The 13,846-nt window shown below is 40.8% G+C and overlaps 1 pseudogene; it reads left to right on the top strand.

The window, feature by feature from the left end:
• The first annotated feature begins 3,908 nt into the window (after positions 1-3,908).
• On the top strand, positions 3,909-8,965 carry LOC135467853 (tubulin alpha-1B chain-like; annotated as a pseudogene).
• Positions 8,966-13,846: the final 4,881 nt, after the last annotated feature.

Here is a 13,846-nt window from a genome sequence, read left to right as displayed (position 1 = left end):
GGAGACGCTAATGGCGGGCAGGTGGGGCTAGCGTATATATATATCTATAACATCGTGTGACCGATGAAGACAATCCCGGATTCAACCAATGGGAGACGATGTCGTCAGGTACATGTGACGGTTGAGCCGCGCGGGATGAATCACGTGGACTCCTGCGCTCCAGGCAGAATTCGGCCTCACTCGACTAACCAAGCGTTACTTTATTTGGAATATGTAGGAGACTGTAAAAGCGGAGATTGACAGTGATTGCAGTGACACAGGGGGAAAGATTTCTCAGTCGCCATTTTATATAAAAGAAGTCGGTTATTTATTAATATGCGGTCAGATTATAAAACATGGGCAGCGATTTAGCCATATAAGAATTATGTTATGTACGTGTAAAGTGCATTTGGCCTTTTAATATGCAAACAGCAGCAACATTACATCATCAATGTCACCGTCAGTCTGCCATATATAGTACAATATCTACTTTATGAACAAAATGTTTCACGTTAAAAGCGCAAACCATGTGTAATTTTCACGGATTAGCCTTTACCAAAAGAAAATAACTTCCTGTCGACACATTCAAATCCTGGACTGTGGAAAAAAATTCTTTGGATTTGTGTACACAGTTTTACCAGATTAAAAGTTTTTGCATTTTACTTAGGCCTCTCACCAGACCCTACTGGTGAGAGGCCTGTGGGTCATTGCGTCGCGCTGGCACGCTAATCACCTCGGCCACGAACGCGACTGTTGACATAATAGTTGACGAGGTGTTTCGTTAAAACAGACTGTCAAAAGACAACTGAAATGTACGTTTGTTGAAAATGTAATTAAACCCTAGGGTTTACATGTATGTATGTATAAATTTCATTCTAGTTAAGTGTGAAGGAGCTATACGAGAACTGATGTAATAAAATATTAATATTTGGTTTGTTTTGAAGATAATATTTGATAACAATCATTTTAGATGATGTGTGTTATTGGTGTGAAAATGATCTGATTTTACGTGTAGAAGTGCAGCGTTTTGCATGCATATGTGGAAATATAAGAGTAAACTATGTATAAATGGGGACTGTCATGTAAACGTGTAATAGCATCTCAAAGTTCGTATCAACAAAAAAATCTCTGACTAACTATATACCGGGACCTGCTTATATTGCATGGGAAACCGCTGGTGTTTACATCAGTGTTCTCAGTTAAGTCGTCCATACAACAGTTTTCATACATTATGCAGTCAGGCTTTCCCCGCAGACAGTCGTGTACAGGCTTTTGCAATTAAATAGATGTGCACTTCTAACGCCGCAGGGCGTTACCAAAGTCCCTTTGTATACAGTTGCTGAGATGACTAATGGCAGAATGTACGACCCAGCCCGGAAGTCTACAGAACGTCCTTTTCAGTTCTTTGTCAGCGTAAAGTTCTGTCACACGTGCCTGAGGGTAATGTACATACAGACACAAAGGGGCTTCTAAACAGTATTTTGATTTCTGTACCAATGTACTGTCTGTTGACAGGTCAGACAAGTTAGATTTGTGCGCTTTTTTTTTTTTTTTTTTTTTTTTTTTTTTTTTTTTTGTTTCGCTTTTTGAGTGCATAGCGCATGTATGTTTAGAAACGACACAAAAGTCCATCATCTCATTGCTAGTTTGGACATTAGTAAACCAAGTGTGTGACCTGTAGAATTGCATTAAGCAGGATTGGACTATCTTCCGGAGAATGTATCGGTTATATCCTATGGCATTGCAGATAAATGAATGTAGGAGCAAGCTAATTACAAGAATGATACTGAAGCCTCCATCTTAATTACGTTTCCATAGCGATGTTCTCATTATGCTCATGTGTACGACATAGGATTCGACAAATGAAATGGACAGACCCGTTACCATAGTGAACAAGTTGAGTAAAATCTAATGCAGATTTTGTCACAGTTTTATTATTTATTTATCTGCTTGACTATCGTTTGATATCGTACTCAAGGGTTTTCCACTGAAGTGGCGGGGCTGGGATTACGGCTCGTGCAAACCGGATTGCCCAAGTATTTATTTATTTATTTATTTTTTTGCGTTAGAATGCTATATAAAATATATCGATTGTGGTATTTAATTTAACCTTCCAATCCGCCAAAAATACAAAAAGATACAATCTGAAGAGACAAAGAAAACATGGCTTCAAATGCATTTCACATTAGGTACACTATATCGAGTTTATAATATATAATGCAGCTGGATTACAGCCTTACTCCTTCTCTACAATGTGAAGAGAAATCTAGGCTATGTTACGTAACTCCAGGGAGTTATTTGAAGGAAAGACCTCGGGGAGCTGAGCCTGGATATTGTGCGTTGTACCATGAGATACCAGAACGTTGTTTACAGCCGACAGAAGTGTAACCTGCCAGATGTGGGCTGACTCGCCTTTCGTGACAATTGACACGTAACTGCAGGTAAATGATCACGTGTCAAAGTGACATGACACGCACTGACCGTTCGCACGGAGAATTATATGAACACCTTACAACTTTTCTCGGCATATAGGAGCAGATGAAATCAAAGTGGCTGGTGAACTAGCATGGTACACGATTGAATACTGACTTGATTCACTCACCTGGAGTATTCCTTCCTTCTCTCAGTCATCATTAAAAACTTGACTGTTCCTCTTCGAATAAATCTTTCCTAACTTCAGACTTCATATTCTTAGCTATTTGTGGCATATGCTAAACGTTGTTCGGAAATTGATTTGCGATTATTGACTAGGAACGTCTATGATAGCCGATGGGTGGTATACGAAATGTCTGGTTCGAGGGTGAGGTCGCCCATTCGAATCCAGGCCCTGGGCGTGTCTGTATAGTTTTGTTTTATTTTTTGTTTGATTGTTTGTTTATCGTTATTAATTATGCAATGGTGGTCAGTTTTATGGTGGAGGAAAACAGGAATGCCGTTATGAAGTCGTCTTCAACGAATGTTAGAATTCGTCAACGACCACAAGAGCGTTGTAGTTCTCTTATTATCATCAAGCAGCGAGAGCAATACTTCCTCACGACAGGACCATTCGATTCTATGGATTTTCTGTCGAAAGACACCTGGGGCCAGTTTCACAAAGCGGCATACAACATTTTTTTTTCGTACATTTGTTGAACCATATTTTGTACGTCACTATTTCCGTACCATTGTCCTATATGTGCTATTATCGTATATGAATGACATCTTTGTGAACTTAGGCCCTGGTTTTTTGAAATGGGTGAAAAGTGGCGTAAACTGCGTGAGTCAGTGAATGATCCGTACGAGCAAAATACCGTGGCAAACGAGTACAGATTTTCATTGGTCGAAGTGGCATTGTGGCATTGTTAATATTCATATAACTTTCACAGGGGAAGAATGGCCAGTATTCACTATCTTACTTGATTCACTTTCAAAAACTTTACAACAACAACATGTTACGGCTTTACGGTCGTTTTCATGCATGGGTCATCCTGAATATTGTTAATCATAAACAAACAAATAAATAAATAAATAAATACATTAGACATCTGCATCATGTTTGTGAGTTTTTTCAGCGAGGAAGTAGACTGAAGGTTGCGAGCGTCTGCATGAGCAGAGTATATGAGAACGAGTGAATCTACAAATGCCATGTTGATGGCAGGGTTTGAACCCGCATCTCGTATGTCCAGGCAATCTCTATGGCTTGACGACCGTTGGTTAGCCTATTGTTAGTGATTACAAGATCCCATGGCGGTCTTTATTTTCCTACCCTCCCTTGACATAAGTAACTTAAATGTATTCTTGGAGCATGTTATCTGCTAATCTTATACAGAAGTCGATAAATGCATCAGACGCATGGGTGAATGTTTCGGATTTTCTAATGAATTCACCAGACAAATTATGTGTATCCGTGTACCTCCTGGCGCTTTTGAAGCAGAGCTCTTCTGTATATAATGCTTCGCCAACGTAAAGTCGTGGGAAAAAAATTGGACAAGGTGTCAAAAGTGCAATTTTTATTTTCAAAATTGTAAATTTTTGTCTTAAAGGTGGAGCAGATTTCGGAAACGGTCGATTCTTATTTTAAGACTGATCTTTATTTCAAATTATTATTTCAAAATGGCTTTTACAGGCGCCTGATAAGCTATTCGGCTCGAATACAGCTCTCACTCTTTCGGCTACTATTTTAAGTTAAGTGAATGGCCAGGTACATAGTGGAATGCTTATGTTGGTTTACTCAGATCACTTTACTTTCCTTTACATAAAATCCGACCGCCGTCATATAAGCTAAAATTATTGAGTATTAAACACCATGTAAGTAAATGAATAAAGCATTTAAACTTTGCACTTTCTATACAATTCAACACTGGAATGGTTATGGGTTATAGGTGTAAGGGAGTCAGTTTCTTCAGTACACTAATTACATACTTGTTTTTACAAGTTAAGGAAATCCGACTGGTGTGGATTTGAACTCATTGTGTTGTGTTAACAATGTTAAATGCTCAAGCCAATGTTAACACTATTACTGCTATCTCATGTTTGTCATGACCACAAGTCAATGTTCGCACGGGGTTCACGAAAACATGGCATGATACATGATACATCTCGAAATGCACTGTTTACATTATATGTGAATTATTCATATATCATGACTCTCGCCAGAATTAAAATGGACGGGTGAATGAATGGTAATAAAGGTTGCCTGACCATGTAGAAACCAGGAGGCAGTCGATGGTTTTCCATGCTTTAATGAGAACATCCAAATTCATATTTTTAGAAAGTATAATCTAGAGTGGAAGAAAGAATGATTAGGGTCCAACGTCACGCTCTCAGTACCCCAGCTCCGTCGTGGCAAAAATACGCTAGAACCAGGAAACAATTTTGTCTCCCAATATGAGAATGATAACATTGAAAACCAGATCGCTGCGCGATGACCCAAAAGCCTATCATGAATGCGGTGGCTTTAACTTCAGGTCCAGTTCACGCTGGCCTCCTCTCCAGTCGTACGTGGGAAGGTTTGCATCATACGCATGGTTGTGGGTTTCCCCCTGGCTCTACCCGGTTTCCTTCCTCCATAAGTGAAATATTCTTTAGTGCGTCATAAAACACTAACCAAATAAATCGAAAATCAGAACAAATCATTTTATAATTCGAAGATAGTTCTTGCACAATGTCCATATATATTTTAAAATATATTTCAAATATTTGTTGACAGCATAGCAAGGCTCGCTATAAAAGCCTTATTGTGTATCAGGAGGTTTCTTTGTTAGTCGCCTCTATACGTCAAGCTTGCCTAGAAAGCTTGACGTTCTTCACAGTTAGAGCTTAGATATTAAAATTTTCAATTTCCCTATTTGTCAAGTGGACACATAATATTATATATGACGAGATTATCAAACTAATTCCTTTGTCACAGCTAAAAAGTGGAGCGTCTCTCTTGCAAGCTGGGGACATACAGTAAATCAGCCTTAATTTCTGAGGATTTCTTTACCAGCTAGAACTGCCCGGCTGTGTGAACTGTAACACAGAAATGTGATCATTTGGTCAAAATCATGGCACTTATATGTGAGTTGGCTGTAAATCTGTAAATCGCAGATAACTTCATGTCATTTTTAAATAACTTTCAGTACAGCAGACTGATTAGTTGGTAACAAAATATGCCCCCAAAAATGTCCATGCGATTTATTGCCATTCGAACCCGAATTTGGCGGGTGTCAGACAAAAACACGCTTTAGAGAGAGATTTGCAGGTCATCGAATAGATTCGTGTTCGCGTATCAGTCATCATTTTGAATTAAATTCACGTTGTGAAGCGGGATTTCGCATTACATGAATTATATCATTCGAATCTCATAGCGCTTGCATGGTCGACTATCTTGACCTTTTTCAGGCTTTGCTGTAAGCGTTCTAAAGCATATCGGTTTTAAGCGAGGTCGTGTCATTCGGTGATATCCTGTCTGATGACTTTCAAGTAAGATAGCTCTGTAAATATGTTTGTATAAGAAGGAAAACGCCATATAAATGATCTGAAGCATAACAAAGCATTACATGCACAGGCAGCGTTGTGATTAGCATGTAAAATACCTACAGATCACAGTGTTTATATTTTAAAGAATCTCTTTGCAATTCTTCAGAATTCAAGATTCACACTTGCATATCTTTATATTCAAGGTTTTGGTCCGAATAAAATGTACACGTTCCGCTGAAAGTGTACATTGGTGTCGTCTTACATTGCGGACTAAGCATTTGTTCTTACAGGCATGTCTCATTGCCTCTGAGGCGTGAAGCTGAGAGGGAAGGCAGGTACGGTAAGCAGGAGCAAAATCCGAGCATTCCAGAGGTTCGTGCTGCTGCTTGTCGCTCGGCTTCGTCGGGTTTTTCGCAGTCCGCGTTTTGTTGTGCAATGGGGTGACATAATCCACAGCTACCAACAGCGCTATAATTAACACAGTAGATTGACCAGCCTGACTGAACAAGTTTGCAAGTGTTGTCAAGGCGACTGTTACGGTAAACATTCGTACCGAACGTGAGTAGTATAAAACCGGTGGCACTCCCTGGCGCTATCAAAGCAAGGCTCAACTCAGCTTCAGACACATTGCCGTCCGACTGTGAGGTGACTACCCCTTTAGCAAGACCTTCCTTCAATCAACTACAACCATGGTAAGTATTTAAAGGTATGATTTAAATAATATAGGATGTGCATTGTAATTAGGTAAAGAAACGTGGAAAGCGGAGCTCCGGGATGTACAGATACATATAAAAACACATTGGTGGTATGAATACAAATGTCTGTATGTGTCAAAGTGTCATATTTGATCAACTCTGTCCTGTGTCGAATTAGCATAAGATCTTGTTTGTGTTTTACTATTTTGTAACACAAACTTGTGTACTTTACATTTCTGGGCTGAATGAAAAAACACGAGCGTTTTTGTGTGTAATATTGATGAAATGCTTAATTTTGGAGCATATTTCTGCTTAACTGTGGACAGAACAAAACGCTCAGGGAGATTTTTTTTAGATATTCATTAGATTTAGATTTGCCCTGTAGCATGCTTGTTTTATAAATCTTATCATTGATTGCATTTAAACAGTAATCAAATGGGGGGGAAAAAAACAAAAAAACAATCATCATTTTTAAGATTTTTTTTTTTTTAAGCACATATTCCTTAAAGTCCTTTATACTCCATCAATAGATGGCCAGAAGCACTAAAATCTGTTCTTCTGGCGCTGTAAATCTGCATAAGCGTAAACGCTGTTGATAACGTGCCACAGTATGTAAACGTGATACGTATATTTTTCACAGCGGGAATGTATCAGCGTCCATGTCGGCCAGGCCGGAGTCCAGATCGGAAATGCCTGTTGGGAACTGTACTGCCTGGAACATGGAATCCAGCCAGACGGTCAGATGCCCTCGGATAAAACCATCGGTGGTGGGGACGACTCCTTCAACACCTTCTTTAGCGAAACTGGAGCAGGGAAGCACGTTCCACGGGCTGTCTTCGTTGACCTGGAGCCAACTGTAGTTGGTAAGAGATCTGCAAAATGTTACAGTAAAGCTGGCATGATTCATCATGTCTCATAATATATAATACCTAGCGTTGTCCATGGATATATATTTTTGCTACAGTCGCATTCCAAATCCTTATAAAGGTTTAACATTGCTTGATGTTCACATTTTACCCCCCCCCCCCCCCAAAAAAAAGTTAGTGATTTCTGTGTTTGGCTTCAAGTGACAAAGTATACTGGAGCTAAATTAACCAAGCAAGTGTCTCTGTGAATCAGAAAGTCCGTATATAGCAGAGATACGTGGTCTACCTCCACCAACAACCCCGTATAACTAATAAATAAGTTATGGGTTAAAGTAATTTTATTTCCATTTCAGACGAAGTTCGCACGGGTACATACCGGCAACTTTTCCACCCGGAGCAACTGATCACGGGTAAGGAAGATGCAGCCAACAACTACGCCCGTGGTCACTATACGGTGGGTAAAGAGCTCATCGACTTGGTGCTGGATCGAATCCGCAAGCTGGCTGACCAGTGTACCGGTCTTCAGGGATTTCTCATCTTCCACCAGCTTTGGAGGAGGCACCGGCTCTGGATTTACTTCCCTTCTCATGGAACGCCTAAGCGTCGACTATGGCAAAAAATCCAAGCTGGAGTTTGCCGTCTATCCAGCACCCCAGGTGTCCACGGCGGTGGTCGAGCCCTACAACTCTATTTTGACCACCCATACCACTCTGGAGCACTCCGACTGTGCCTTCATGGTCGACAACGAGGCCATCTACGACATTTGTCGACGTAATCTCGACATCGAGCGTCCAACCTACACTAACCTGAATCGACTTATCAGCCAAATCGTCAGTTCCATTACTGCCTCACTGAGGTTTGACGGCGCCCTAAATGTCGACCTGACCGAGTTCCAGACCAACCTGGTGCCCTATCCACGTATTCACTTTCCTCTTGCTACCTACGCACCGGTGATCTCCGCAGAGAAGGCTTACCATGAGCAGTTGTCTGTGGCTGAAATCACTAACGCTACCTTCGAACCTGCTAACCAGATGGTGAAATGTGACCCGCGTCATGGTAAATTACATGGCCTGCTGTATGCTGTACAGAGGTGATGTCGTGCCCAAAGACGTCAACGCTGCCATTGCCACAATCAAGACCAAAAGAACCATCCAGTTCGTCGATTGGTGTCCCACTGGGTTCAAGGTCGGCATAAACTACCAGCCACCAACCGTTGTCCCTGGTGGCGACTTGGCCAAGGTCCAGAGAGCTGTTTGTATGTTGAGCAACACAACCGCCATTGCTGAAGCTTGGGCTCGTCTTGACCACAAGTTTGACCTGATGTACGCCAAACGTGCTTTCGTCCACTGGTACGTGGGAGAGGGTATGGAGGAGGGAGAGTTCTCCGAAGCTCGGGAGGATCTGGCTGCTCTGGAGAAGGATTACGAGGAAGTCGGCGTCGACTCCGTGGAGGAGGAAGGAGAGGGAGAAGACGAGGAATATTAAGGTTACGATCTTGATACGGCACCCCAAATAATGTACAAATGTAAAATAAATTGAAATGATGAAAATATTTTTCTCCCCCTTTTTATGTTTTTATTTTTTTTATTTGAGTTTAAACTTGACCGCTGTACTTGCATTATTTTAAGTGGAAATGACCAGCAGTAGCAAGAACTTTTTGTAAGAAGGCAACAAAATTCAGGTGCGCTAAAACATTTAGAACGGTTGAAATCCCGGAAACTCCTCCTTATTGCCTTTGTGCAAATCGTCCCACTGAGTGTAGTGGCCACGTAATTTATGTATGTATCCAATCTAATAAGCTCTGGAATCGGAGTGTAGGTTCTCTGGCGTCAAAAGAAAGGTTTTTTCCATTTAAACTGCTTTGTGCTCTAAAACAGCTCTTACCCACTGACCGAGACTACTAGAGAAATGTTCACAAATAATGCCTGTAGGCGAGTGCAAAGTGATATGCCAGCAGAGCATCTCCCGCGATTGATAACCTGATCCATGAAAGCCCGCCGTGGATGTCGTATATTTGAAAGCATTTAATGGGAGGAGAAAGTACAAGGGTTTCTGTCCCATTCTGACCCGTAGTTCTTTTGTTTCAGTGCTCCGTGACACTCTAGAGTAACCTGATATCAAATCAATAGGGCCGTGTATATTTTTTTTTTTTTTTTTTTTTTTTTTTTTTTTTTTTTTTTTTTTGTTCGTTGCATGGGCTTTGTCCCTTAGTTTTCAAGCGTATACTGCACTACTTGAGTGAAAGCAGTCCTGGTTTAACACTAATGAAAATAGTGAAGTAGTCGGCGACGGGCCCGTTGAAAGAAGATTTTAACTTGCTGATCACTGAAGGGTTGTTTTTTTTTTCCGAGGAAAAGTGAGATAATTTATTTTTTTCCAAAAAAAAAAAAATACATATATCGTCAGCGATATTGACAGGGTTCAACTGGGACCGTTAATACCAGGTATTGAACTGAAAATTATGTGGTGACTACTTTATAAAAGCTTAGCGCCTCGGTGGTTCTCTGCCAGCTATTAAATCCTTGACCAATGAGGTCGCTCGTTCAGTTTCAACTCTTGCAGGTTGTTAATGCTTGTCCGATACCTGTCGAGGCTCTGTAGTTTGCCCTGAGCCCGCACTGAGGGTTTCTTGTACCCATATACTAGACTGCCCGTCTTGAACAAGCGTATTGTACATGAAATTTTTGAACACGGCGTTAATCATCAGTCATAACAGAATTGTCTTAGAATGCATCCAAATTTTCACTTTTCTTGTCGTGTAGGCTAATTCAGCCAGTCACGTCAAGAGTGGTGTCCCTTGAACCGAGAACAGCGGTTTAAGCCGTTTCCGCTAAACGTGATTGCTATTTTTTACTTTGTGGAAAAGTTCTACTTTACAAGTTTTCTTTAATCTAGATAGTCTGTCTATTTAATATTTTACAGGCCTTTTTTTTTCTTAAAAAAAAACCGTGTGGAAGACAACACCGAACTTGAGGGTCTCCATATATCAGGAAATATCTGCAAATTTACAACCGTATCTTGTGCAAAATAGTCATCGAACAATAAAAATATGCAGCATAAATAAACCTTTAGTAATTAAGAATCTCCAGACACAATGGCATGGAGTAAAACGTGCATATCTCATTCTGTTTTTTATATAGATGAATAAAATATAATGCAAAGCAATATTCATGTGTATATGTGGGGCACCCCACTTGTGCTGATTGAAAATATATTTTATACCACCAAACGGGTAAGAAATGTAACTAACATAAACAGTAAATTGTGAATGATTAATTTGACACTGCTTTTGTCAGAAATTTGCAAAAATGTGGGTTAGGCGCTCTAGGGTGATACACAAGGCTTGTTTTGTGTCCTAGCTTTGGTCGTCAAGTTGAAAAGTTAAAAGCTTCTGCTCTAGTCATTGCCGATATATCCATAATTAAAAAACAGATTCGCAATAGCTGACCCACTACACCCAACCTCCTTCCCTCTTTACCACCGAAAAGTCTTAAGTAATGTCCGATCAAAGATATAATTTAAGACACACATCATGGAGGGAAAAACAATAGCAGCGACGATAGTATGATAGTTGGCAAAATCGCCCTATAGTAACCGGTAAAATCCCTTTTTTTGTTCGATTCACCTCATTCAGGGTTTATTCTGATGTAAATGCTTGAACAGTGGCAAATTACACGCCATTAGGGCTATGGAGTAAGTAGAATCGCATATAACAATGAAGTGATGTTAATTGCAATTTATTAGACGTCACAGATATGACCAGCCAACTGACGAACGGACGGGCGGACGGAGAGAAAAGCCGATTTATAGAATCCCCTCAGCACAAGTATGAATCGAGAGACCATCGCTGACTTGTTTTGGCCCATGCAGACTAATGAGTTCACAGGTCTACTTGTTTCATTCAGTGAGCCTTGATGCTTTACTTCAGGGCCATCGGTTTACTTCTATCATAAATCTGATAAAAGTGACAAATTCTGGAGTTTAAAGATTAAACACCAACAAAACAGGTAAACTCATATGGCGTCACATTAATTTCAAGTGGTTTAACAATGCCACCTTTTATAAATACATGTATACTTCATCGCCTGCATAAATAGTATGTAATTTGAAATGTCCCACGGTCGAATTCGACGAGCTGCAGCCAACTATTTTGGGCTTTTGTAACTATCTCTTCCGGACAAAATAAGTCTGTTCAAAACATTCCATAATGTAGGAGTATATTACTCACTTACCTGACCATTGCTATGTACATTGCTATGTGCAAACAGAGGCCTCCGGGGCCGAGGTGGTTAGCACGACAGCGCGCCGCAATGATTAGGAGCCTCTCACCGGTGTAGCCGCTGTGAGTTCAAGTCCGGCTCATGCTGACTCCTCTCCAGCGGTACGGTAGAAGGCCTGGCATCTGTCGGTTTCCCCCTACCATAATGCTGATCGCTGTCGTATAAGTGAAATATTCTTGAGTACAAACACCAATCAAACTAAATAAATGTGCAAAATAAGATTTTCTACTGTCATTACTATCTAATTGTCGCAAAACTACTGACGTGAAATTTTTCCCGAAATCTGTTTACTGAGGAGTGAACTCGTATCTCCTTTTCTTTCACAAAACGATATAAACCGGTACCTGACACTTTTCTGTCTCTGTGTGCTCATAAAGCCCTTAGACCGTACCCAAACACGACATTCACGGCAGAAAAAAAAACCTGTTTTACTGCGATTTGAACCCCTTGTTGACTCGCATTACTTTACCCGTACCAACTTGAACAGGTGTCATAATTCAGCATGTCCCGCTCACACAAACCGGTTCTAGATGTGTAAAAACACATTATTGTCTTTAGTAACGTGAGCTAGTGACCCAGAAGCCTCTCACCAATGTGGTCGCTGTGAGTTCAAGTCCAGCTCATACTGCCTTCCTCTCCGGCCGAACGTTGGAAGGTCTTCCAGCATCCTGCGGATGGTCGTGGGTTTCCCCCGGGCTCTGCCTTGTTTCCACCCATCATAATACTGGCCGCCGTCGTATAAGTGAAATATTCTTGAGTACGGTGTAAAACACCAATCAAATCAATAAATAAATATATATCCTCGTTTTAAACCTGGTTCTGTTTCTGCTGAAAAAAACATACACTGCTCAATACTCAAGGAAACGAACGAAAGCCAAGAGACCATCCCCATTCCATACAGATCATTGCAGATTTTTGTTCTGGAAAATCGTGCGTGGTCATATCAGGAAAATTGGACTCTGTGTAATGTGCATTATGGTCATGGTGTATCGTGCATGGTGTGTGGTATGTATTGTATCGTACATAGTGTGCCGTACATACTGTGTCGTGTATAGTGTATCGTACATGGTATATCGTACGTGGTTCTTCATACATGGTATGTCGTACATGGTTTATCGTACATGGTGTGTCGTGCATGATGTGTCATATATAGTGTGTCGTATACGGTGTATCGTACTTAGTGTGTCGTGCATGGTGTGTAGTACATGGTATGTCGTACATGGTTGTCGTACACGGTGTGTCATACATGGTAAGTCGTACTTGCTGTATCGTACATGGTGTGTCGTACACGTTGTGTAGTATATGGTGTATCCTACACAGTCTGCCGTACATGGTGTGGCATACACACTGTGTCGTACACGGTGTGTCGTACATGGTGTGTCATATAAGGTGCATCGTGTATGGTGTGTCGTACATGATATGTTGTACATGGTGTGTCATACATGGTGTGTCGTACATGGTATGTCGCAAAAGGTGTGTCATACATGTTGTGTCGTACATGGTGTGTCGTACATGGGGTGTCTTACATGGTGTGTTGTACATAGTGTGTCATACATGGTGTGTCGCACACAGCGTATTGTACATTGTGTGTCATACATGGTGTGTCATATATGGTGTGTCATATACGGTGTATCGTACATGGCATGTCGTACATGGTCTGTTGTAAATGGTGTGTTGTACATGGTGTGTCGTACATAATAGGTCGTACATGGTGTGTCACATATTGTATGTCGTACATGGTGTGTTATACATGTCATATCATATATAGTGCGTCGTACATGGTGTGTCGCATATGGTGTCTTGTACATGGTATGTCGTACACGGTATGTCGTATATAGTGTGTAATATTTGGTGTGTCATACATAATATGTTGTACATGCAGTGTCGTACATGGTGTGTCGTACATGGTATGTCGTACATGGTGTGTCGTACATGGTGTGTCGTACATGATATGTTGTACATGATGTGCCGTACATGGTATTTCTTACATGGTGTGTCGTACATAATATGTTCTATATGGTGCGTCGTACATGGTATGTCGTACATGTTGTATCGTACATAATTTATTGTTCATGGAGTGTCGCAC

The sequence above is a fragment of the Liolophura sinensis genome, chromosome 6, assembly GCF_032854445.1.
Source record: "Liolophura sinensis isolate JHLJ2023 chromosome 6, CUHK_Ljap_v2, whole genome shotgun sequence".
NCBI classification, from domain to species: domain Eukaryota; kingdom Metazoa; phylum Mollusca; class Polyplacophora; order Chitonida; family Chitonidae; genus Liolophura; species Liolophura sinensis.
Note: the sequence above shows the minus strand (reverse complement) of the source record. Positions and strands in the feature narration are given on the sequence as shown.